Here is a 26,696-nt window from a genome sequence, read left to right on the forward strand (position 1 = left end):
TGAACGCCAGTTTCTGTGCTAGTTTGGGCGTTCAACTCTGGTTTTGGATCCTTTTCTGGCGCTGGACGCCAGATTTGGGCAGAAGGCTGGCGTTGAACGCCCGTTTACGTCGTCAATTCTTGGCCAAAGTATGGACTATTATATATTGCTGGAAAGCCCTGGATGTCTACTTTCCAACGCAATTAGAAGCGCGCCATTTCGACTTCTATAGCTCCAGAAACACCACTTTGAGTGCAGGGAGGTCAGAATCCAACAGCATCAGCAGTCCTTCTTCAATCTCTGAATCTGATTTTTGCTCAAGTCCCTCAATTTCAGCCAGAAAATACCTGAAATTACAGAAAAACACACAAACTCATAGTAAAGTCCAGAAATGTGAATTTAACATAAAAACTAATGAAAACATCCCTAAAAGTAACTAGATCCTACTAAAAACATACTAAAAACAATGTCAAAAAGCGTATAAATTATCCGCTCATCACAACACCAAACTTAAATTGTTGCTTGTCCCCAAGCAACTGAAAATCAAATAGGATAAAAAGAAGAGAATATACTAAAAATTCCAAACTATCAATGAAACATAGCTGCAATCATATGAGCGGGACTTATAGCTTTTTGCCTCTTGAATAGTTTTGGCATCTCACTTTATCCATTGAGGTTCAGAATGATTGGCATCTATAGGAACTTCAGATTTCGAATAGTGTTATTGACTCTCCTAGTTCAGTATGATGATTCTTGAACACAACTTCTTTATGAGTCTTGGCCGTGGCCCTAAGCACTTTGTTTTCCAGTATTACCACCGGATACATAAATGCCACAGACACATAATTGGGTGAACCTTTTCAGATTGTGACTCAGCTTTGCTAAAGTCCCCAATTAGAGGTGTCCAGGGTTCTTAAGCACACTCTTCTTTTTCTTTGGACCTTGACTTTAACCGCTCAGTCTCAAGTTTTCACTTGACACCTACACGCCACAAGCACATGGATAGGGATAGCTTGGTTTAGCCGCTTGGACCAGGATTTTATTCCTTTAGGCCCTCCTATCCACTGATGCTCAAAGCCTTGGGATCCCTTTTTTATTTGCCCTTGCCTTTTGGTTTTAAGGGTTATTGGCTTTTTCTGCTTGCTTTTTCTTTTTCTTTATTATTATTTGTTTTTTCTATTTTTTTTCGCCCCTTTTTTTTTTCTGCAAGCTTTGTTCTTTGCTGCTTTTTCTTGCTTCAAGAATCGTTTTTATGATTTTTCAGATTTTCAAATAACATGTCTCCTAGTCATCATTCTTTCAAGAGCCAACATATTTAACATTCTTAAACAACAACTTCAAAAGACATATGCACTGTTCAAGCATACATTCAGAAAACAAGAAGCATTGTCACCACATCAATATAATTAAGCTAAGTTCAAGGATAAATTTGAAACTCATGTACTTCTTGTTCTTTTGAATTAAAACATTTTTCATTTAAGAGAGGTGATGGATTCATAGGACATTCATAACTTTAAGACAAAGTTACTAACTACTAATGATCATGTAATGAAGACACAAACATAGATAAGCACATAACATAGAAAACGAAAAACAGAGGAAATAAGAACAAGGAATGAATCCACCTTAGTGATGGTGGCGTTTCCTTCTTGAGGAACCAATGATGTCCTTGAGCTCTTCTATGTCTCTTCCTTGTCTTTGTTGCTCCTCCCTCATTGCTTTTTGATCTTCTCTTATTTCATGAAGCATGATGGAGTGCTCTTGATGTTCCACTCTTAGTTGTCCCATATTGGAACTCAATTCTTCTAGGGAGGTGTTGATGTGCTCCCAATAGTTTTGTGGAGGAAAGTGCATTTGAGGCATTTCCGGAATCTCATGGTGATGTGCTTCTTGCGCCTCTTGAGCTCCATGACTGGGCTCTCTTGCTTGCTCCATCTTTTTCTTAGTGATGGGCTTTTCCTCTTTAATGAGGATATCTCCCTCTATGTCAATCCCAGCTGAATTGCATAGGTGGCAAATGAGGTGAGGAAAGGCTAACCTTGCCATGGTGGAGGACTTGTCAGCCACCTTGTAGAGTTCTTGAGGTATAATCTCATGAACTTCCTCCTCTTCTCCAATCATGATGCTATGGATCATGATGGCCCGGTCTATAGTAACTTCAGACCGGTTGCTAGTGGGAATGATTGAGCATTGAATAAACTCCAACCATCCTCTAGCTATAGGCTTGAGGTCCAATCTTCTTAGTTGAACCGGCTTGCCTTTGGAGTCAATCTTCCATTGAGCTCCTTCTACACATATGTCCATAAGGACTTGGTCCAACCTTTGATCAAAGTTGACTTTCCTTGTGTAGGGGCGTGCGTTCTCTTCCATGTTTGGCAAGTTGAACGCCAACCTCACATTTTCCGGACTAAAATCTAAGTATTTCCCCCGAACCATTGTAACATAGTTCTTTGGATCCGGGTTCTTACTTTGATCATGGTTCTTGGTGATCCATGCATTGGCATAGAACTCTTGAACCATTAGGATGCCGACTTGTTGGATGGGATTTGTTAGAACTTCCCAACCTCTTCTTTGAATTTCATGTCGGATCTCCGGATACTCATTTCTTTTGAGTTTAAAAGGGACCTCAGGGATCACCTGCTTCTTGGCCACAACATCATAGAGTGGTCTTGATGGGCTTTAGAGATGAATCTTTCCATCTCCCATGACTCGGATGTGGAAGCTTTTGTCTTCCCTTTCCCTCTTCTAGAGGATTCTCCGGTCTTGGGTGCCATCAATGGTAATGAAAAAACAAAAAAGCTATGCTTTTACCACACCAAACTTAGAATATTGCTCGCCCTCGAGCAATATACAAAAGAATAGAAGAAGAAGAAGAAGAAATATGGAGAGGGAGAGGGAGATGTGGTTTCGGCTAAGGAGAGTGTAGAGGGGTGTGTTGTGTGAATTTGATGAAGAATGGAGGTCTTTATATAGGGAAGGGAGGGGGGTTAAGGTTCGGCCATATGGGTGGGTTTGGGTGGGAAATTGGTTTTGAATTTTGAAGGTAGGTGGAGTTTATGAGGTAGGTTTATGGGGAAGAGTGGGTGGATGTGAGTGGTGAAGAGGTGATGGGGAAGAGAGTTTGAGGTGATTGGTGAAGGGTTTTTGGGTAAGAGTGTTTATGGGGTTGTGTGAAAGAGAGTGGTGAGAAGAAGTGAGTGGAGGTAGGTGGGGATCCTGTGGGGTCCACAGATCCTGAGGTGTTCAAGGATTTACATCCCTGCACCCATTAGGCATGTAAAAATGCCTTTGTATTCAACTCTGGGCGTTCAGCGCCAGGTTGGTGGCCATTTTGGGCGTTCAACGCCCATCTGTGTACCATTTCTGGCGTTGAACGCCAGAACCATGCCTGTTCTGGCGTTCAGTGCCCAGAAGCTGCCCATTTTGGGCGTTCAGCGCCAGAACCATGCTCTGTTCTGGCGCTGAATGCCAGACAGATGCTCCTCCAGGGTGTAATTTTTCTTCTCCTTTTTTTTATTCCGTTTTCAATTTTTATATTTATTTTGTGACTCCACATGATCATGAACCTAAGAAAACATGAAAAACAATAAAAATAAGAATTAGATAAACATTGGGTTGCCTCCCAACAAGCGCTTCTTTAATGTCAATAGCTTGACAGTGGGCTCTCATGGAGCCTCACAGATGTGCAGAGCTTTGTTGAGACTCTCCAACACCAAACTTAGAGTTTGGATATGGGAGTTCAACACCAAACTTAGAGTTTGGTTGTGGCCTCCCAACACCAAACTTAGAGTTTGACTGTGGGGGCTCGGGTTGACTCTGCTTGGAGAGAAGCTTTTTCTGCTTCCTCTCCATGGTTGCAGAGGGAGATCCTTGAGTTTTAAACACAAGGGACTTCTCATTCCATTGAAGGAATATTTCACCTCTGTCAGCATCAATCACAGCTCTTGCTGTGGCCAGGAAAGGTCTTCCTAGGATGATGGATTCATCCTCTTCCTTTCCAGTATCCAGGACTATGAAATCAGCAGGGATGTAAAGGCCTTCAACCTTTACTAACACGTCCTCTACTTGTCCATATGCCTGTTTTCTTGAGCTGTCTGCCATCTCTAATGAGATTTTAGCAGCTTGCACCCCATAGATTCCCAGTTTCTCTATTACAGAGAGGGGCATGAGGTTTATTCCTGAACCAAGGTCACACAGAGCCTTAAAGATCATGGTGCCTATGGTGCAGGGTATTATGAACTTTCCAGGATCCTGTCTCTTCTGAGGCAATGTCAGTTGATCCAGATCACTTAGTTCATTGATGAACAAGGGAGGTTCAACTTCCCAAGTATCAATGCCAAATAATTTGGCATTCAGCTTCATGATTGCACCAAGAAACTTGGCAGTTTGCTCTTCAGTAACATCCTCATTCTCTTCAGAAGAGGAATACTCATCAGAGCTCATGAAGGGCATAAGGAGGTTTAATGGAATCTCTATGGTCGCTAGATGAGCCTCAGAGTCCTTTGGTTCCTCAGAGGGAAGCTCCTTATTGACCACTGGACGTCCCAGGAGGTCTTCCTCCTTGGGATTCACGTCCTCTCCTCTCCTCACAGGTTCGGCCATGGCGCTTATGTCAATGGCCTTGCACTCTCCTTTTGGATTCTCTTCTGTATTGCTTGCGAGAGTACTAGGAGGGATTTCAGTGATCCTTTTACTCAGCTGGCCCACTTGTGCTTCCAGATTTCTAATGGAAGATCTTGTTTCATTCATGAAACTTACAGTGGCCTTAGATAGATCAGAGACTAGATTTGCTAAATTAGAAGCATTTTGTTCAGAGTTCTCTGTCTGTTGCTGAGTTGATGATGGAAAAGGCTTGCTATTGCTAAACCTGTTTCTTCCACCATTATTAAAGCCTTGTTGGGGCTTTTGATCCTTCCATGAGAAATTTGGATGATTTCTCCATGTTGAGTTATAGGTGTTTCCATAAGGTTCACCTAAGTAATTCACCTCTGCTATTGCAGGGTTCTCAGGATCATAGGCTTCTTCTTCAGAAGATGCCTCTTGAGTACTGTTGGATGCAGCTTGCATTCCATGCAGACTCTGAGAGATCATATTGACTTGCTGAGTCAATATTTTATTCTGAGCCAATATGGCATTCAGAGTATCAACTTCAAGAACTCCCTTCTTCATAGGCATCCCATTATTCACAGGATTTCTTTCAGAAGTGTACATGAACTGGTTATTAGCAACCATGTCAATGAGTTCTTGAGCTTCTGCAGGCGTTTTCTTTAGGTGAATGGATCCACCTGCAGAAGTGTCCAGTGACATCTTTGATAGATCAGATAAACCATCATAGAATATATCCAGGATGGTCCATTCTGAAAGCATGTCAGAAGGACACTTTTTAGTCAACTGTTTGTATCTTTCCCAAGCTTCATAGAGGGATTCACCTTCTTTCTGTCTGAAGGTTTGAACATCAGCTCTAAGCTTGCTCAACTTTTGAGGAGGAAAGTACTTGGCTAAGAAAGCCGTGACCAGCTTATCCCAAGAGTTCAGGCTGTCTTTGGGTTGAGAATCCAACCATAATCTAGCTCTGTCTCTTACAGCAAAAGGGAAAAGCATGAGCCTGTAGACTTCAGGATCTACTCCATTAGTCTTAACAGTATCACATATCTGCAAGAATTCAGTTAAGAACTGAAAAGGATCTTCAGATGGAAGTCCATGAAACTTGCAGTTCTGCTGCATCAGAGAAACTAACTGAGGTTTCAGCTCAAAGTTGTTTGCTCCAATGGCAGGAATGGAGATGCTTCTTCCATGTAAATTGGAATTAGGTGTAGTGAAGTCACCAAGCATTCTCCTTGCATTGTTGTTGGGTTCGGCTGCCATCTCCTTTACTTGTTCGAAATTTTCAATCAAGTTGTCTCTAGATTGTTGTAATTTAGCTTCTCTTAATTTTTTCTTCAGAGTCCTTTCAGGTTCTGGATCAGCTTCAACAAGAATGCCTTTTTCTCTGTCCCTGCTCATAAGAAAGAGGAGAGAAAAAGAAAAGAAGAGGAATCCTCTATGTCACAGTAAAGAGGATCCTTATTGTTAGTAGAAGAAAAGAAGAAGAAATTCGAACACAGATAGAGGAGGGGGTTCGAATTTGGTGATGATGTGAGGAAGAGATGTTAGTAGATGAATAAATAAATAGAATAAGATGAGAGAGAAGGAGGGAATTTTCGAAAATTATTTTTGAAAAGGAGTTAGTGATTTTTGAAAATGGTTTTTGAAAAATGTTTAGTATTTTTTTTCGAAAATTTTTTTGAAATCAAAAATAAAAATAAAAACAATTAGTTAATTAAAAAAGAAATTTTGAAAAAGAGGGAAGATATTTTCGAAAATTAGAGAGAGAGAGTTAGTTAGGTAGTTTTGAAAAAGTTAAGAAACAATCAAAAAGTTAGTTAGTTAGTTGAAACAAATTTTGAAAAGATAAGAAGTTAGGAAGTTAGAAAAGATATTTTGAAAAGATATTTTTGAAAAAGATAAGATAAGAAGATATTTTAGAAACTAATTTTGAAAAAGATTTGATTTTTAAAATCTCAATTAATGACTTGATTCACAAGAAATCACAAGATATGATTCTAGAATTTAAAGTTTGAATCTTTCTTAACAAGCAAGTAACAAACTTCAAATTTTTTGAATCAAAACATTAATTGATTATGTTATTTTCGAAAATTTGATATAAAAATAAGAAAAATATTTTTGAAAAATATTTTTTTTTTTGAAATTTTCGAAAATAACCAAAAAATTTTGAAAAAGATTTGATTTTTGAAAAAGATTTTGAAAAAGATAAGATTTTCAAATTGAAAATTTGATTTGACTTATGAGAAACAATTTGATTTTTAAAAATTTTTGAAAAAGTCAACTCAATTTTCGAATTTGATGAGAGAAAAAGGGAAAGATATTTTTTTGATTTTTGAATTTTTATGATGCAAGAGAAAAACACTAAAAAGATGCAATGCATGAAATTTTTAGATCAAAACATGTGTTGCATGCAAGAATGCTATGAATGTCAAGATTAACACCAAGAACACTTTGAATGCCAAGATGAACATCATAGACACAATTTGAAAAACCTTTAATGCAAAGAAAACATGCAAGACACCAAACTTAGAATTCTTTAATGCTTACGCACTAAGAATTCAAGAATGCATATGATAAACATGAAAAGACACAAAACAAAAAATCATCAAGATCAAACAAGAAGACTTACCAAGAACATCTTGAAGATCATGAAGAACACTATGAATGCATGAAATTTTCGAAAAATGCAAGATGCATATGCAATTGACACCAAACTTATGATATGACTCAAGACTCAAACAAGAAACATGAAATATTTTTTATTTTTATGATTTTCTAATTTTTTTGGATTTTTTTTCGAAGAATTAATTGAAAAAAAGAAAAATAAGGATTCCAAAATTTTTAATATGAATTCCAGGAATCTTGCATTCTTAGTCTAAAGCTTCAGTCCAGGAATTAGACATGGCTCACTAGCCAGCCAAGCTTTCAAAGAAAGCTCCAGTCCAAAACACTAGACATGGCCAATGGCCAGCCAAGCTTCAGCATTTTAACATCAGAGTATATTGATCTTGATAACAAATTGCTGCTCATCATTTATCAAGTATGTAACTTACCTCTGATGGTTTGGAAGCCTCAGTCCAAAAGAATTTAGACATGGCTTTACAGCCAGCCAGGCTTCACATGCTTCATGAAACACTAGAATTCATTCTTAAAAATCTTGAATAAAATTTTTGAAAACATTTTTATAATTTTTTTTTTCGAAAACAGATGAGAAAATTTTAGAAATATTTTTGAAAAATTTTTGAAAATAAAATAAAAAGAAAATTACCTAATCTGAGCAACAAGATGAACCGTCAGTTGTCCAAACTCAAATAATCCCCGGCAACGGCGCCAAAAACTTGGTGTTGTTGCCGGGATTGGGATCTCAGACGATTCTTGGCGCCAAACAGGAACAATTAAGTCCCCGGCAACGGCACCAAAAACTTGGTGCACGAAATTGTGATGTCCAGGCTCAAACAATCCCTGGCAACGTGAGCAACTTGGTGCGCTGATCTTAATACATAATTGTCACAACTTCGATACAACTAACCAGCAAGTGCACTGGGTAGTCCAAGTAATACCTTACGTGAGTAAGGGTCGAATCCCACGGAGATTGTTGGTATGAAGCAAGCTATGGTCACCTTGTAAATCTCATTGGTAGAAATTTCAGATAAGCGAATGGAGATGCTTTTCGTTCCTCTGAACCTCTGCTTTCCTGCTATCTTCATCCAATCAGTCTTACTCCTTTCCATGGCTGGCTTTATGTGATACATCACCACTGTCAACGGCTACTTTCGGTCATCTCACGGGAAAATGATCCAATGCCCTGTCACGGCACGGCTAATCGTCTGGAGGCATCACCCTTGTCAATGGCTTCATCTTATCCTCTCAGTGAATAATATGCTCACGCACCCTGTCACGGCACGGCTATTCATCTGTCGGTTCTCGATCATGCTGGAATAGGATTTACTATCCTTTTGCGTCTGTCACTAACGCCCTGCAATCGCGAGTTAGGAGCTCGTCACAGTCATTCAATCATTGAATCCTACTCGGAATACCACAGACAAGGTTTAGACTTTCCGGATTCTCTTGAATGCCACCATCATTCTAGCTTACGCCACGAAGATTCTGGTTAGGAGATCTAAGAGATATTCATTCTAGCTTAATTCATGTAGAACAGAAGTGTTTGTCGGGCACGCGTTCATAAGGGAGAAGGATGATGAGCGTCACACATAATCATCACCTTCATCACGTTCTTGGGTGCGAATGGATATCTTAGAAGTGAAATAAGATGAATTGAATAGAAAACAGAAGTACTTTGCATTAATCTTTGAGGAACAGCAGAGCTCCACACCTTAATCTATGGAGTGTAGAAACTCTACCGTTTGAAAATACATAAGTGAAAGGTCCAGGCATGGCCGAGATGGCCAGCCCCCTTGATCTAAGAACAATGCGTTCAAAGATGATCCTAAGATCCTAAGATGATCAAAAGATGCCTAATACAATAGTAAAAGGTCCTATTTATAATAAACTAGCTACTAGGGTTTACATGAGTAAGTAATTGATGCATAAATCCACTTCCGGGGCCCACTTGGTGTGTGTTTGGGCTGAGCCTGAGTGTTGCACGTGCAGAGGCCATTTGTGGAGTTGAACGCCAGTTTCTGTGCCAGTTTGGGCGTTCAACTCTGGTTTTGGATCCTTTTCTGGCGCTGGACGCCAGATTTGGGCAGAAGGCTGGCGTTGAACGCCAGTTTACGTCGTCAATTCTTGGCCAATGTATAGACTATTATATATTGCTGGAAAGCCCTGGATGTCTACTTTCCAACGCAATTGGAAGCGCGCCATTTCAAGTTCTGTAGCTCCAGAAAATCCACTTTGAGTGCAGGGAGGTCAGAATCCAACAGCATCAGCAGTCCTTCTTCAACCTCTGAATCTGATTTTTGCTCAAGTCCCTCAATTTCAGCCAGAAAATACCTGAAATTACAGAAAAACACACAAACTCATAGTAAAGTCCAGAAATGTGAATTTAACATAAAAACTAATGAAAACATCCATAAAAGTAACTAGATCCTACTAAAAACATACTAAAAACAATGTCAAAAAGCGTATAAATTATCCGCTCATCAATTCTAAAATTTAAAGATTGAACCTTTCTTAATAGACAAGTAACAAACTTTAAAATTTTTGAATCAATCACATTAATTGTTAGTAAATATTTTGAAAATATGGAATGAAATTAAGAAAAAGATTTTGAAAATCATTTTTAAAATTTTCGAAAATTATAAAAGAAAATTGAAAAAGATTTAATTTTCGAAAAAGTTTTGAAAAGATGGGATTTTTAAATTGAAGATTTGACTTGACTCATAAGAAACAACTAAAATTTAAAACTTTTGACTAAATCAAACCAAATTTTCGAAAATTATGAGCAAAATAAGGAAAAGATATTTTTGAATGTCAAGATCAAAACTTGAAAATTCAAGATCAAAACATATGATGCATGCAAGGACACTTTGAGTGTCAAGATGAACACCAAGAAGACTTTGAATGTCAAGATGAACACTAAGAACTTATTTTTGAAAATTTTTAAGAAAAGAAAGACATGCAAGACACCAAACTTAGAAATTTTCAAACTTTAGACACTAACAAATTGAAATGCATATGAAAAACAAGAAAAGACTCAAAACATGAAAATGCAAAGATCAAAAAAGAAGATCATCAAGAACAACTTGAAGATCATGAGGAACACCATGCATGAGTTTTCGAAAAATAAAGAAAATTATAAAAGCATGCAATTGACACCAAACTTAAAATTTAACACTAGATTCAAACAAGAAACACAAGACATGGCTTCGGTCCAGGAATTAGACATGGCTTACTAGCCAGCCAAGCTTTCAGTGAAAGCTCCGATCCAAAATACTAGACATGGCTAATGGCCAGCCAAGCTTCAGCAGAACATTACATACAACAGCAAGATTGATAGAAATCAACAAGCTCTTGTGATGATAAGTTGAAACCTCGGTCCAAAAGATTAGACATGGCTTTACAGCCAGCCAGACTTCAATAGATCGTCATGAAACTCTAGAATTCATTCTTAAAAATTCTGAAGTCATAGAATAATTTATTTTCATTTTTTTTTTTGAAAATTTTTCGAAAATAAAAACAATAAAAACAAAAAGCTTAAAATTAAAAATAAAATTACCTAATCTGAGCAATAAGATGAACCGTCAATTGTCCAAACTCGAACAATCCCCGGCAACGGCACCTAAAACTTGGTGCACGAAATTGTGATCTCAATGGCAACAACAACTTGGTACGCACTATCATAATCTCAATTCTTCTTCACAAATTCGCACAACTAACCAGCAAGTGCACTGGGTCATCCAAGTAATAAACCTTACGTGAGTAAGGGTCGATCCCACGGAGATTGTCGGCTTGAAGCAAGCTATGGTCATCCTTGTAAATCTAAGTCAGGCGGATTCAAATGGTTATGGGATTTTGATAATTAAAATATAAATAAAATATAAAATAGGATAGAGATACTTATGCAATTCATTGGTAGGAATTTCAGATAAGCATATGGAGATGCTTTGTTCCTCCTGAACTTCTGCTTTCCTATTGTCTTCATTCAATCATTCATACCCCTTTCCATGGCAAGTTGTATGTTGGGCATCACCGTCGTCAATGGATACCTCCCGTTCTCTCAGTGAAAATGGTCCAAATGCGCTGTCACCGCACGGCTAATCATCTGTCAGTTCTCACTCATGTTGGAATAGGATCCGTTGATCCTTTTGTGTTTGTCACTACGCCCAGCACTCGTGAGTTTGAAGCTCGTCACAGTCATCCCATTCCGGATCCTACTCGGAATACCACAGACAAGGTTTAGACTTTCCGAATCTCAAGAATGACCGCCAATAATTCTAGCTTATACCACGAAGACTCTTATCTGAACCAGGAGCCCAAGAGATAAACGCTCAAGCTATTGCAGATAGAATGGAAGTGGTTGTCAGGCATACTTATCAGGTTGAAGTACGAGTGAATATCTTGGAATAAGAATAAGCTTGAATTGAATAGAAAAACAATAGTACTTTGCATTAATTCATGAGGAACAGCAGAGTTCCACACCTTAATCTATGGGGTGTAGAAACTCAACCATTGAAAAATACATAAGTGAAAGTGGTCCAGGCATGGCCGAATGGCCAGCCCCCTAAACGTGATCTCTGAACATAAAATTATTCAAAAGATTCAAATACAATAGTAAAAAGTCCTATTTATACTAAACTAGTTACTAGGGCTTACAGAGATGAGTAAATGATGCAGAAATCTACTTCCGGCCCCACTTGGTGTGTGCTTGGGCTGAGCATTGAGCTTTCATGTGTAGAGACTCTTTTCGGAGTTAAACGCCAGGTTGTAGCCTGTTTCTGGCGTTTAACTCTGATTTGCAACCTGTTTCTGGCGTTTAACTCTAGAATAGGGCAGGAAGTTAGCGTTTGAATGCTAGTTTGCGTCGTCAAAACTCGGGCAAAGTACGGACTATTATATATTGCTTGAAAGCCTTGGATGTCCACTTTCCAATGCAATTGAGAACGCGCTAATTGGGTTTCTGTAACTCTAGAAAATCCATTTCGAGTGCAGGTGATGAGTATTTTGGTGAAAAATAAATTTCTCCCAAAACACACAAATCTAACCGGCAAGTGTATCGGGTCGTATCAAGTAATAAAAACTCACGGGAGTGAGGTCGATCCCACAAGGATTGAAGGATTGAGCAATTTTAGCTTAGTGGTTAATTTAGTCAAGCGAATCAAGATTTGGTTGAGTGTTTTGTGATTTGCAGAAATTAAATTGCATGGAAGTAAAGAGAACAGGGAATTAAAATGCTAAATCTTAAAGAACAAGAAATTAAATAGCAGAAACTTAGAATGCAAGAAAAGTAAATTGCAAGAATCTTAAAGTGCAAGAAATGTAAACGGCTGGAATTGTAAAGGGAATTGGGGATTGGATTTGCAGAATTTAAACAAGGAAAAGTAAATTGCATCAAGCAGAGAAGTAGAAGAAGGCTTGGGTTAGATTGGATCTTGAAGCAGAAAAGTAAATAAACATGAAAACAGTAAACAGAAAATGTAAAATTGGGAAACTAGATCTCAGGACCCAGAGACTAAAAAACCAAGTCTAGATCTCAATGCCTTCCTAGATTCAACAAGAAATTGAAATTGAAATTCAAAGAAAGTGGATGAAGAGCAATTAACAGAACTTGAAATTCAATCAAGCAGTAAATAAAGCAGTGAGATCCAAGGTTGAGATTGAAACAGAATTTCTTCAATTCTCCAACCCAAAATCCAAGACAATTGTAATTGAAATTGAAAGCAATAAAACTGAGAGGAAGAGAAGTGAATTCTCCTTCCCCAAGACAAAGAAATTAAAGATCACTCAATATCCAAAGCTCTCCGAAAACTATTATGAAAATTCCAAAAGAAAAGCTCCCCGAAGAACTTGAATTCTATCCTATTTATACACTTTCTTCAAATGATCTTCAAGCCTTGAGTTGGGCCTTTGCTCTTGGTGGAATTGGGTTGAAAGAGGCCTTGGTTGATTGCTCTTGAAGTTTGGAGAAGAACCAAAGTGAACCAATTGAACCGGGTTGGAGTTTTGCAAAAGTTGGACCAAAAGCTTGAGCAAAAGTTAGGGGGCTAACTTTTGCTCAAACTTTTCATATCAGCAACTATATCCATCTGATACCAACGTTGGTGCCAAATTTAGGGGTCTAACTTTGGCACTAACGTTGGCCTTACCTTGTGCACTTGTGGCGCCAACGTTAGCCACCAAGTTAGGGGCTAACGTTGGCGCAAACTTTTGCTCCTCCCCTTGTGATTTTCATGTGCCAACGTTAGCCACCAAGTTAGGAGGCTAACGTTGGCGCAAACTTTTGCTCCTCCCCTTGTGATTTTCATGTGCCAACGTTAGCCACCAAGTTAGGGGGCTAACGTTGGCGCAAACTTTTGGTGCCCAGGGAGGTTTTCTTCATGCCAACATTAGCCTCAAAGTTAGGGGGCTAACGTTGGCGCAAACTTTTGGTGCCCAGGGGTGATTTTCATGTGCCAACATTAGCCACCAAGTTAGGGGGCTAATGTTGGCGCAAACTTTTGGTACCCAGGGAGTGATTTTCATCATGCCAACGTTAGCCTCCAAGTTAGGGGCTAACGTTGGGGCTAACTTTTCACCCAAAAGTTTGTGCAAAAGTTTGAGGCTAACTTTAGGTCCAGCTTTTTGCTTCCTGGTTTAATTTCACTTATTCCATTGTCTTCTCTTTACTCCTAGCTATTCCTTCTTGCTTCAACCTTTCTCCAAGCTTTCTTCACCTATCATTAATCAACCAAACACATCAAAGCTATGCTTAAAATCATGAGATATTCATTCTTTCATAATATGTGACAATTATAGTATAAAACCTCATGAAATAGCATGAATTCATACATGGTTGATTAAATCAAAGGAAACATGAAAATCTAGCTAATTGGCTTGCTTGTAGCTCAAGAAAGTGCATAATTCTAATGAAAACAAAAGAAAAAGACTAGTTAAAATAGGCTAAGATGACTTGTCATCAGCAGGGAGGTCAGAATCCAACATCCTCAATTTCAGCCAGAAATTACCTAAAATCACAGAAAAACACACAAACTCATAGTGAAGTCCAGATGTGATTTTTATTTAAAAACTAATAAAAATATACTAAAAACTAACTAAATCATTCTAAAAACTATGTAAAAACAATGCCAAAAAGCGTATAAATTATCCGATCATCAGTGCCCACGCGTACAAGTCGCCTTCCGATTTTCGCCATCCCACGCGTACGCGTGAACCTCTGTGCGTGCGCACACCCCTTTGTGCATACGCACGCCCCTATTTTCTTACACTTCTTTTCTTCTATTTTCTCTACTTCTTCTCTTTTTCTCCCTTCCACCCCTCTCTTCTCTTACTTTAGCCCTCACCTCTACTTGCTCTACTTTGTTTTGTTTGCATTTCATCTCTATTTTGGTAATTATATTAGTTTTGCCTTAGTTGTTTATTAATTAAATAAGTTGCAAGTGTTTGTTTGATGTTGATTGGGTTGCTTCTTGCTTGAATTTGGTTTCAAGTTCGATGAATATGTTGACTGAGCATTAACTCTCTGTTTAATTGCCTAAGTAGATCTTGGGTTTGTACATATGTTGTCGCGACCATATGTGTTAGACTTTATCTTTGTTTGGCATCTTGAATTGTGCACCTTCACTTTAGTGAATTGAGTTGAAACTTACTGGTTCATCATGATTTCCATATTAAATTAATCACATGACTGATACTTGCTCCTTATTAATGCTTTGCATTTGTTTGAGTGACTTAGCTTGATTCTTATCACGCTTATTACTTTTTGTAACAAGTGCCTATACCATGTGACTTTCTCTTTGTGTTTCATGATGGATAAGTGGTTTCTTTTCATTAATAGATTGGTTATTGCTTTTTGTGCTTTTATATCAATTTGCCCTTTCACTCGCACAATTGCAATATCCAATATCAAATACTCAATTCACTTTTGTGGTTGCCTAGATTTGTTTGTGCTTTATCTCTTGTTTATTCTTTAATGGCAACCTAGGCCATCTAATTGAGGAACATATACTATTGATTGTGTGGATACTGCTTTACCCGGCCAATGTGTTTATTCTAAAGTGTGCGCACACTTAGAATACACACATTTTCTTTTATCATACCATACCTCTATACAAACTTCCTCAACTAGATGCTTATTGGCTTCATATCCTTTTTACCCTTTTGTGCAACTTACTCTATGATTTCTAATTATACTTTATTCATTCTTTTTGAGGATAAGACATAAAGGCAAGGAGCCGGAGAGAGGAGGAGGACATTAAGGATGGAGATGCCGAGCATACATTGGACTTGGCGATTTCCACACAACCTAAGCCCCCGAATCCACCAACCGAAGGTGGAGGAACTTAGAGACATTTCCCCCCGGATCATGGTCGTGCACGGAGGACCATGCAACGCTTAAGTGTGGAAGAGGATTCGTCATTTTGGGGTGTAAACTTTCTTTTCTGAACACTTTGCACTTTACTTTTATTTCTTTTTATTATGTTCTTGTAGATATTTAGAGTACTTTGATGGTTGCATTGCATCCTCTTTTAGTATATATATCATAGTTTACATCTAGCTATTGCATATTGCATTTTTGCATCTTTTTCTTAGTATATATTTGATAGATAGAAATTGTGATTGGATGATGTGAATAGCATAGTACCGAGTTTAATTTTGTCCTAATTGTTCATGTTAATTTTTTTGTTGTTGAAAAATAGGAATAGAACTAGGGAAATTTTGAAAAAAATTACATCCATCACGACATACATACGTACGCATATAGAAAATAATTTTGGTGAAAAATAACAAAAAATTTTTCAAGAATTTTGTTTTAGGGCATTCTATTGAATTGATTTGGAAAATTATTTTTAAACTTGCTTGAATGATTTTTATGGAACATAGAAGAGAGATAGAATAAAATACCATGTGAGTTTTTGAGCTTTAATGAGTGGTTACACACTCTAACCACTATTTTTGTTCATTGTGTGCTATGCTCCTTCTATGATTGTAATCTTGGTTTTTCTTGATTCTTTGTTTCCAATATTTGATGTTGTGATTGCAATTAGCATGATTGAGGCCATTTTGAATTAAACTCACTCATCCATATGGACTTACCCTTGCATCTTCCTTTGTCCTTTGAGCCTTATTTAACCCCATTGTTTGTAATATCACCACATTACAACCTTAAGCGGAAAACCACGAATTACCTTGAATTGTATCTTTGATTAGCTTAGGTTGAGATGTGTGTGTCATTTAAGTGTGAGGGGGGGATTTTGGGAAGCATTGGTAGAGAAAAATTATGTTTTGGGTACTTATTGAAAAATTTGGAAAAATGGGTGGACATTCATGTATCAATTTACTTTAACCATATGCATTGTCATAGAAAAAAAAGAAAAAAAAGAGAAATAGAAAAGAAGAATATATATATATATATATATATATATATATATATATATATATATATATATATAGTAATAAGATGGGACAAAGTTTGTCCCAAAGAAAAGAAAAAAAATGAATAAGGAATGCATATGTGTTTTGAATAGAAACTAAGGCATGAATGTGTGTGAAAAGAAGTAATGGGGGGTTAGAATACATTTTTATGATTTGGTTGATATAGGTTGAGTGAGATACTTGAGCTAATCAAAGATCCAATTCTTTAGTACACTTAACCATATTAATCCTACCCTTACCTAAGCCCCATTACAACCCATAAAAGTCCTCATGATATTTGCATTCATGCATCAAATACTTGTTGATTGTTAGATGAAAAGCAATTCCTTGAAAGCATGATTAGAGGAGACTTGAGTGAGTTGACGATAAACACCAAGCGTTGAGAGTGTATACACACCTAGTGAGGGTTCAATTACTCAATTCTATGTCTCCACCTTTCTTATCATGCATTCTTGCAAGTTGCTTCTTTTTGATGAGTTAAATCAATTCTTTGGATTTTGATTGTATTGAGCTATTTCTTTGCTTAGCCCTACATGTCTATATACTTTCTTGGGAATTTGATTGTTTGTTTTCACCAATTCAATAGGATACTATAGTATATATAGGTATATATAGTATATACATACTTGCATGCACATAGGTAGTTGCATTAAATAAATCATTTACCCCTTCATTCATCTCCTTTGGTTGTGTTTAGCATGAGGACATGCTATTGTTTTAGTGTGGGGAAATTGATGAGTCCATATTTTACGATGTATTTTGGTCTAATTTGAGTGGATTTCATCATATAAACCCACATTTACTCATCTAAATAGCATGCTTTTGAGATTTCTTCCTAAATTGTGCTTGAAAGTGAAAACATACTCTTTTGTGCTTAATTTAGTCGATTTTAATTCACTTTAATCCCATTAGGTGCCTTGATGTATTTGTTAAATGATTTCAGGTTTCCAAGGCAAGTATGGGTTGAAGGAGTGAGGAAAAGAGTATGCAAAAGGGAAGAAATCATGAAAAATGGAGTTTGGAAGTTTCATCACACGTGCGTATGCACATGTATGCGTGCGTACGCACAAGGAGGATTTGTGAGCAACACGTACGCATGACCCACGCGTATGCGTGGATGGATTTCTGCGCAGGGACTCGTATGCGTGACCCACACGTATGCGTGACCCGAATTGCGTCAGCTCATTAATTGCAAATCGTTAGGGCTATTTTTGGGCCTCCAAGACCCAGTTGGTGCACGAATTTGTGATTACACTTTTCACAACTCCGTACAACTAACCAGCAAGTGCACTGGGTCGTCCAAGTAATACCTTACGTGAGTAAGGATCGATCCCACGGAGATTGTCGGCTTGAAGCAAGCTATGGTCATCCTGTAAATCTTAGTCAGGCAGATTCAAATGGTTATGAGATTTTGATAATTAAAAGATAATTAAAACGTAAAATAAGATAAAGATACTTATGTAATTCATTAGTGGGAATTTCAGATAAGCGTTTGGATATGCTTTGTTGCTTCTAAACCTCTGTTTTGCTATTGTCTCCTTCCAATCATGCGTGCTCCCTTCCATGGTAAGCTGTATGATCCTCTCGGATGAAAAATACCAGGTACAATCTCTGCACGGTTAATCAACTGTCAGATTTCTCATCTCAGATGAAAAATACCAGGCACAGCTACCGCACTGCTAATCATTTGTCGGTTCTTGCTAGCGTCGGAAGAGGATCTATCTATCCTTTTGCACACTGTCACTGCGCCCAACATTCGCAAGTTTGAAGCTCGTCACAGTCATCCCTTCCCAGATCCTACTCAGAATACCACAGACAAGGTTTAGGCTTTTCGGATCTCAGGAATGCTGCCAATTGATTCTAGCCTATACCACGAAGATACTAATCTCACGGACTTCGTCCGTGTATTAGATACCCAAGAGAATATACTCCGGCTGTCGTCTAATGACTACGTTGAACATCATGTAGACCGCTTGTGGTTGTCAGGCACGCGGATCTTGGCTAAGCGAGTAACGAAGATAGTGGGTGATTGTCACGGGTCACCCTTTCATTCTGACATAACTGGATTAAGTACGAGAGTATATCTTGGAGAAGAAGTAGGCGTGAATTGAAAGAAAAGCAACAGTACTTGCATTAAATCATGAAGAACAGCAGAGCTCCGCACCTTAATCTATGAGGTGTAGAAACTCTACCGTAGAAAATACAAAAGAAAAGAAGGTCTAGGCATGACGCGGACGCATGACTGAAGCGAAACGCATATGACGCGGACGCATGACTGAAGCGACCGCGTGATAAGGAAAACTCTAGATGATGCGACCGCGTGACCCACGCGGACGCGTGACAGAGGCCACGCACCAGAAATTACAGAAAACGCTCCTAGCGATTTCTGAAGCCCTTTTTGGCCCAAATCCAAGTCCAGAAGGCACAGACCAAAGGTTATGAAGTGGGAGAATGCATCCATTCGAGGAGAGTCTCCAATTATTCACTATTCATGATTTAGATGTAGTTTTTAGGGAGAGGTTCTCTCCTCTCTCTCTTAGGATTAGGATTTAGGATTTTCCTTGCTTTCATGATTGCCCCTTTTTATCAGGTTAAATATTCCTTTTTAATTACTTATTTCCTCAATTCAATTTATGAATTCTTCTATGTTACAGATGATTCTTTTAATTAACGTTATTTGAGGTATTTCAGTTCATTATTACTCTCTTTTATTTATGTTACTGTTGCTTCCAATCTGAAGACATTTTTATTCGAATAGATCTACTTTTTTTCTCTTTTGGTCTTGGTTAAGAAATCAGTAACTCAGGAGTTATCAAACTCAATATGATTGATAATTGTTACCTTTGCTAATTGAATTGAACTTCAATAATCCCAATCTTTTCTTAGGAAGTAACTAGGATCTGAATATCAAACTAATTAGTCGCTTGACCTTCCTTTGCTTTAAGTAAAGGTTAACTAAGTGGAATTAAGATTCAATTTTCATCATCATTGATAAGGATAACTAGGATAGGACTTCCAATTTCTCATACCTTGCCAAATGTTTATTTTACAGTTATTTATTTATTTTACTTGCCATTTAAATTACTTGTTCCTCATCTTCAAAATCCCAATTTACAATCTTCATAATCAATAATAAGAACATACTTCCCTACAGTTCCTTGAGAAGACGACCCGAGGTTTAAACACTTCGGTTATCAATTTTAACGGATTTGTTACTTGTGACAACCAAAATGTTTGTACGAAGGGATTTCTGTTGGTTTAGAAACTATATCTACAACGCGACTATTTTTATAAAATTCTTTACTAGCAAAAATTCTAACATCAAAATGGCGCCGTTGCTGGGGAACTGCAATCGTGTGACTTATTATTGGTTATTGTAAATAATTTTCTTTTGCTTGTTTATTTGTCTTTATTTTCCCTTTTTTTTTTATTTTTATTAGCTACTATGAATTCTCACCCCTCTCGCTTTGAGTTTGGTTCTAATATTGTTGAAAGGAGTGAAAGTTATAACAAGAACATGCATCAAGGTCAGGGCAATCAATGATGGATGGAGCCAAGAGGATCTGATCAACCCTTTAGGTAACAACACCCTCCAAGATATCATGGACAAAGACCATTCTACAATGCATACCAAGCCAATAGATATGGTGGACAACCTTGTAGTTACCAACAAGCCCCACCCTGTGCTTATAGGCCATCATCTCAACATAACTTTGAACCACCACACTCACAAGCTCCTTTTCACCATTCACCACCATATGATCCTCATTTACCCCAATTCCAATCCAATTACTCCCAAACACCACCACTTCCCCATGTACCACGTCCAAATCCATCACCCCGAGAATCAGAGGTTCGCCTCAAGGAAACAGTAGATCAACTTCAAACAACCCTTCATCAACTGGAGCAAGCAGTAAGTCAATTATCTTCTAGACGTTTGAACATTCAAGGACTTTCCACAGCCCCATGTGGACAATCTAATGAAGAGCGTAGTATGAAGGAGATACTAGAAACTCCAGTAGACAGAACAGGGCATGACTTCGTATTGGAACAAGTAGAGCAAGCTATCATTGTAAAGGAAGAAGAGTTGGTTGAAGACTTAGGAGAAGCTGAACTTCCATGGGAATCCAGAATTGTGGAAAATTCTGTCAAGGACGTTACAATTGATGCTAAGGAGGATAGTGCACAACTCCCAAAGCAAGTCTTTTATGAAGAACTAGACGGGATAATCCAAGAAGCAAGTTTCTTTGATGATGATAATCTCAAGTCATGTTCTCCTAGTAATGAACTTGCATCCGCAAGTGAATTCTTTGAGATCGAAGAATCTTCCTTAAGTGAATACGAAGATGATGTGGAGGTAGATTTCTCTTAACCTCTCGTTTATGACTTAAGTGACGAGGAAGACATAGAAGGCTTTGATCAGGACATGGATGCATTTGAAGAAGTTTGCAAGGAAGTGAAGAAATTCACAGAAGAGCCCAAGAGAGTAGAAGTTACAGAACCACTGGAAACACCTATCCCAAGGCCATTACCACCCAATACAAGCTTCAAGTGGGTACAATCCTTAACCTTTAGCTTTATTTTTCCACTTGAATATGGGTTGTTTGAAACAAATGGCCAGCTTAGAGGTCTCTGCGACTTTAAGAGTAAGAAGGAAATGGCTCGTACTCAGAGCTGGTGCACAAGGTTCAATAAGGTTCCACGCTTCAACTCGAAGAGCACGGATTGGCATCGTGATCAATCGAATGGATCTCGGAAAACGTTTAGTCACCATGGTGAGAATCTACTTTCTAAACCGCCCGGATGGAAAAATATAGATCAAGACGGAGGCGGATTTAGAAGCAAAGTTTGGGATCCTGGAATTTATTCTGACATTCGCCACCCCGGGAACCTGAGAATCTGTTTGAAGCTGCTCAGAAGCTTTACATGCCTAGTTTGGGACACCGGAGGCCATTGGCATTCCAAACATTGGTGGAGATTTTTGGATAAATTTAAGCATAAGCCTCCATAACAGGAAGCTCATCCAATGTCCAACTTAAGGACTTTAACTAAAAGTGCTAGGTGGGAGACAACCCACCATGGTATGGTCGTTCCTTTTTCAGTTTTATTTCGTGTTATTTATTTTTATTTCCTTTTCAATTGAACCTGAATATTATTCACTCACATTGCATACTGCATAATTGCATACCTGCATATAAAAAAAAGGGCGCGCGACGCGACCGCATCACTCATGCGATCGCGTCAGTTGCGAAAAACACTTCCCACGCGTCCGCGTCATTCACGCGGCCGCGTGATCTGGAAATCGGCATAAGGATCCAACGCCTAGAAAGTTGGGCTGGAATCGTGCGGCTATTGCGCGTTTCGCACAAAACGACCCACGCAGTCGCGTCCCTGACACGATCGCGTCACTTGCACAACACCATCCCACGCGAAAGCGTGAGCGACGCGATCGCATCGCGTGGATTGCACAACACCCCAAGGAGACAGAGAGTTGCGCTGAAACGACGCTGGAATTGTGCGTTTAGCACAATTTCTAGCGACGCGGTCGCCTGCCTCACGCGACCGCGTCATTCATCCTTTTACCCATTCCATGCGATCGCATCACTCACGCGATTGCATCAACCCCCATTCCACCCCAGCCACGCGACCGCGTGCCCCACGCGATTGCATGGATTCAAATTCGATAACACCCAGCCACGCGAAACCCTACCCATTCGCGCCCCCCTAACCCCCTTCTCCTTCCTCCCTTCTCTGCAACCAACCACCACCAACTTCCAGCCACCACCACTGACCACCGCCCCACCGTCGACCACCCAGACCCCACCGCAACACCACCCCCTTCTTCCTTCCCTCTCTTTCTTCTTTTTCTTTCCTCTTCTTCCCTCCACCACCGCTACCCCCTCCGCGACAACCACCGCCCACCGTGCCATCACCGCCGTGCCTCCACCCACCACCCACGCCCCCCCTTCCCTTCCTTCCCCCTTAAACCCTACCCCTATTACCCTACCCGAAACCCTAAACTGCCGCGTCAGCCACCACCGCAGCTACCCCCTACCATCTCTCTGCCCCTCTTTCATTCTTACGCCTACCAGGTTCCGCCGAACGCCACCCTTCTTTCAATTCATAGTTAATACCATAATTTTTTTGTTTATGTTCATAATTAGGCTAGTTAGATATGCATGTTGTAGTGGATTCTAGGTGGTTAGGTAGCCTAGGATGTGGTTAGTAGATTTAGGCCTGATTAATTGTGCTGTTCATGCTACTTGCTTTATACTTTTCGCAATTCTGCTGTTGTTGTGCTCTACGTATTGTTCATATGATGTTCTTACTATTCATGCTGCTATTGCGAATGTTCCTTCATGTTCATCTTCTTTATATCTATTTGCAGTTTATTTTAACTTATATGAACTATTCTGTTGCTGTTTATTTTTCGGAAACATCCAATTTTAGTCAGAATGCTGCCCAAATTTCTGTAAACCATTTTGATTTTCATTCATGTCTTGGTTTTGGTAATTTGCACTCTGTTTTACTCTGCTTTTACCAAACCATTTCATGAATGCCAAAGCAAGCTTTCTTGTTCTTTTTAATTTCCTGGATAATAATCTGCATTTTTGATGTTTAGATTCTAATTTCTGCTATTTCTATATCCATACGAATCATCATCAACTTCCTTGTTTGAATATGAGTTGCCTGTAGCTTATAATTGTGAATCCTTGTTAGTTAGATACCAATCATCATGCCGCTTACCTTAACTTTCTTTTTACTAACTCACTGATTTTTATTTCTAACTTTTTTTTCAATTTCACACCACTTTTAACTCTCTAACAACCCCCTCTGCTTTTTTACTCACTCATTACTTTTATTTTAAGTCAAAGCATGTTTGTGGTTTTCCTAATTAACATGAATTCTATGGATCTTACATTTTGGATTGTGAATTTTTCTTCTCAGTTTTCTAACTCCTATACAATCCTTAATGCACATTTACTTAACTCATTTTCATCATTCTACTGCTCCCTTGCCATTATGTGCTTCTTTTGTTATTTGCCTCCTTGTTTTCCTGTTTTTATTATATCCTTGATTTCTGTTTTTTAGGATATCTGACACCCAAAGAAAAGGAAAAGGTAAGGCAACAACTGGCAAACGTAAAAGAGGAGAATCCTCTATGTCCATCCTGGACATCATGCATGATGACTCCTCGTGGGAGAAACACTTTACCCCGCAGGAGAAGGCTGACCAGCTACTCCCTGCTACTGATCCCATCAAGTTTGCAAACAAATACTGCGAGTTAAAGTATCCGCTGTTTAAAACCTCCAGGAACCTGTACCTGGAGCGGACTCTGAAAATTCCGGACGAACTCCAGTAATACACCTCTGATCAGATCAAACAAAGAGGCTGGTTCTTCCTGGAGAGAAACCTGACTGAGGTCAATGCTTCTTGGGTAAGAGAGTTTTATTGCAATTACTTCAAAACTTCCCTAGATGCAGTGAACCTAAGAGGGAAGCAGATACTGGTCACTGAAGAGGCCATTGAGGATATTCTTAAGCTTCTGCCTAAATCTGATAAGCCAGATGGTTATCAAAAGGCTGAGGAGGACATGCGCTTCATGAGGTTTGACTGGGATGCCGTCAAGGCAAGGATAGCCCTTGACCCGACTGTTCCATGGGTCATGGGTCAGAACACCACCATGCCTAAGGGAATCAAGCAGATTTACTTAAATGATGAGGCTCGGCTATGGCATCAGATCTTGAGCAACTTTGTTATGCCGAGTACCCATGAGACGGAGCTACTTGCCGCTATGATCACCCTCCTATGGTGTGTGATGGAGGGTAAGGACCTGTACCTGCCACGCTTAATCCGGTACTACATGGCCAGGGTCCACGTCCGAGGCACTCTCCCCTTTCCATATCTGATTACACAGCTAGGCCGTCGAGCTGACGTGCCTTGGGAGGATGCTGATGAGAAGCCACCTACTGCAGAATGCAAGAAGATTATCCCTCACAGTAGGAACATTCTGGCTTTGGGCTACAGACCTCCATTCCTCACAGCTCCTGGTGAGACAGCCACACCGTCTGTTGGCCCCTCTTCCTCCACAGCTACCCCTGCTACCACCACTGCACCTCCACCTGCCTCAGAGCCTGTTTATCACCTAGTACACCGCCTGTTTCAGCAGCTAGACCAGATGGAGCACCACAACCGGCACCGATATGACAGATCTGAGCGTCGTAGCAAGCGATGCTATGAGCACCTGAAGCTGATGATCCGTTCTGGCAGCGACATCCCCTCCGAGCCTGACACACCATCAGAGCCATCTGAGGAGGAGGCGGATGATCACGAGGTGGAGACCCATCCACAGAAAGAGGCTGTGCAGGCAGGCACGGAGCAGGCTGCATCATAATAGAAGGCCCTGCCTCAGATTCAGGCTGCAGACCCAGAGATCCCTATTCAGTCAGCACCCCCTCTGTAGCAGGCAGATCTTCAGCCCACCCCCGCAGAGACTCTGGCTATCCATCCTTCCAGTGATGACACCCCTTCACACCCTGCTTGAGTGAGCATCAGGGACAATGCTTCATTTTAAGTGTGGGGAGGTCGCCATCTCTGGCGTATTTTTTGGTGAACCACTACAGACTCTTTTACTTTATTTTGCTACTTTTCTGTATTTTTCTTTTTATTTTTTATTTTCTCAGTACTTATACATTGCTATTTTCATGTATCTTTACTATATTTCTGCATGTTGCACTTTAGTTCATACTTTAACCATTTAGATTAGTTGTAATTCTAACTTATTAGTTATAGAAAATGTGGATTAATTAGTATAGTTTACTCTTTTTAGCATAAGATAACTTAGTTTAAATTGAAAATATAAAATGGAAGTAAACTAGAGACTTTAACATAATAAAAACAATCCACACACCTTGTATATAGCATTACATGTTAGTTAGTTAACAACATTTCATCAAGGAGAAACACTAAAACTTTAAAGCCACCTTAAGATTTACATTGAGAATAATGGGAACTCTTAATTTTTACTTGCATGACATATATAACTGATATATGATTTTTGAGTTAGAAAACACACAGTCTGTGAGTTTTGAGCTTAATTGTATGGTTACATTCAAACCATAATTTTTATTCCTGTGTGTTCCGCTCTTCATTTTTATTTTGGTGTTCTTTACTTTGTTTTAATCTATATGTCCGATTATAGAATATAGATACATACCAAGAAAGTGATTGAGGCCACTGTTTGATTCCAGCTCACTTATCCCAAATTAGCCTACCTTTTACATCACCCTTATTAGCCCCCTTGAGCCTTTAAATCCCCTCTTATTCTATAAACCACAATACTAGCCTTAAGTAGAAAAAATAAAATAAAAATCCCAAGTTGAATCCTTGGTTAGCTTAAGATAGAAAGTGTGTATTGTTTAAGTGTGGGAAACCTATTGGGAACATGGATGATAAAAACAAAGGGTAGAAAGTTAAAAAGAATAAAATAATTTAAAATAAAAATTTTTGGGAAGCATGCTCATGTGAAATCAAAATAATTGAATTACCATGTGCATTAAAAAAAATATTTATTTTTCAGTATTTGAATAAAGGGGATACAAAAGAATTCCCCAAATGCAAAATAAAGCAATGTACATAGGACAAAATTAAAACTAATGCATGAGCATGTAACATCAAAAGTGGGAAAATTTGGGTGAATAGGTAAAGAAATTCTTGCCTTACAAAGTATGTATGTTAGGTGAGATCTTAGACTAATCAAGGATTCACCTATTAGCTCACTTAGCCTTATACATATACATTTACCTTTACCTTGGCCCCATTACAACCTTAATTAAAGACCTCATGATTTTTGTATGCCTATATTTTATAATTGTTGATTGATTAGATGAAGAAAAAAGTTATAGAAAGTAAGGATAAAAAGAAGAATAGAGTGATTAACCCAATAAACACTGAGTGACTAGAGAGTAAACACAAAATCCAGTGAGGGTTCAATAGCTCATCAACATATATCTCTGCTTAATTTGTTAGTTGTCTTGCAAGTTTGTAAAATATTTTTCTTT

The 26,696-nt window shown here is 38.9% G+C and overlaps 1 non-coding gene across 1 annotated transcript; it reads left to right on the forward strand.

The window, feature by feature from the left end:
• Window positions 1-5,340: 5,340 nt before the first annotated feature.
• Window positions 5,341-5,448, forward strand: LOC148555816 (small nucleolar RNA R71). The gene has a single exon (XR_015887528.1). It is a non-coding gene; the product is annotated as a small nucleolar RNA R71 (small nucleolar RNA).
• The last annotated feature ends 21,248 nt before the right edge of the window (window positions 5,449-26,696 follow it).

The sequence above is a fragment of the Arachis ipaensis genome, chromosome B6 (assembly GCF_059453495.1).
Source record: "Arachis ipaensis isolate K30076 ecotype BB chromosome B6, ASM5945349v1, whole genome shotgun sequence".
Taxonomy (NCBI): Eukaryota; Viridiplantae; Streptophyta; class Magnoliopsida; order Fabales; family Fabaceae; genus Arachis; species Arachis ipaensis.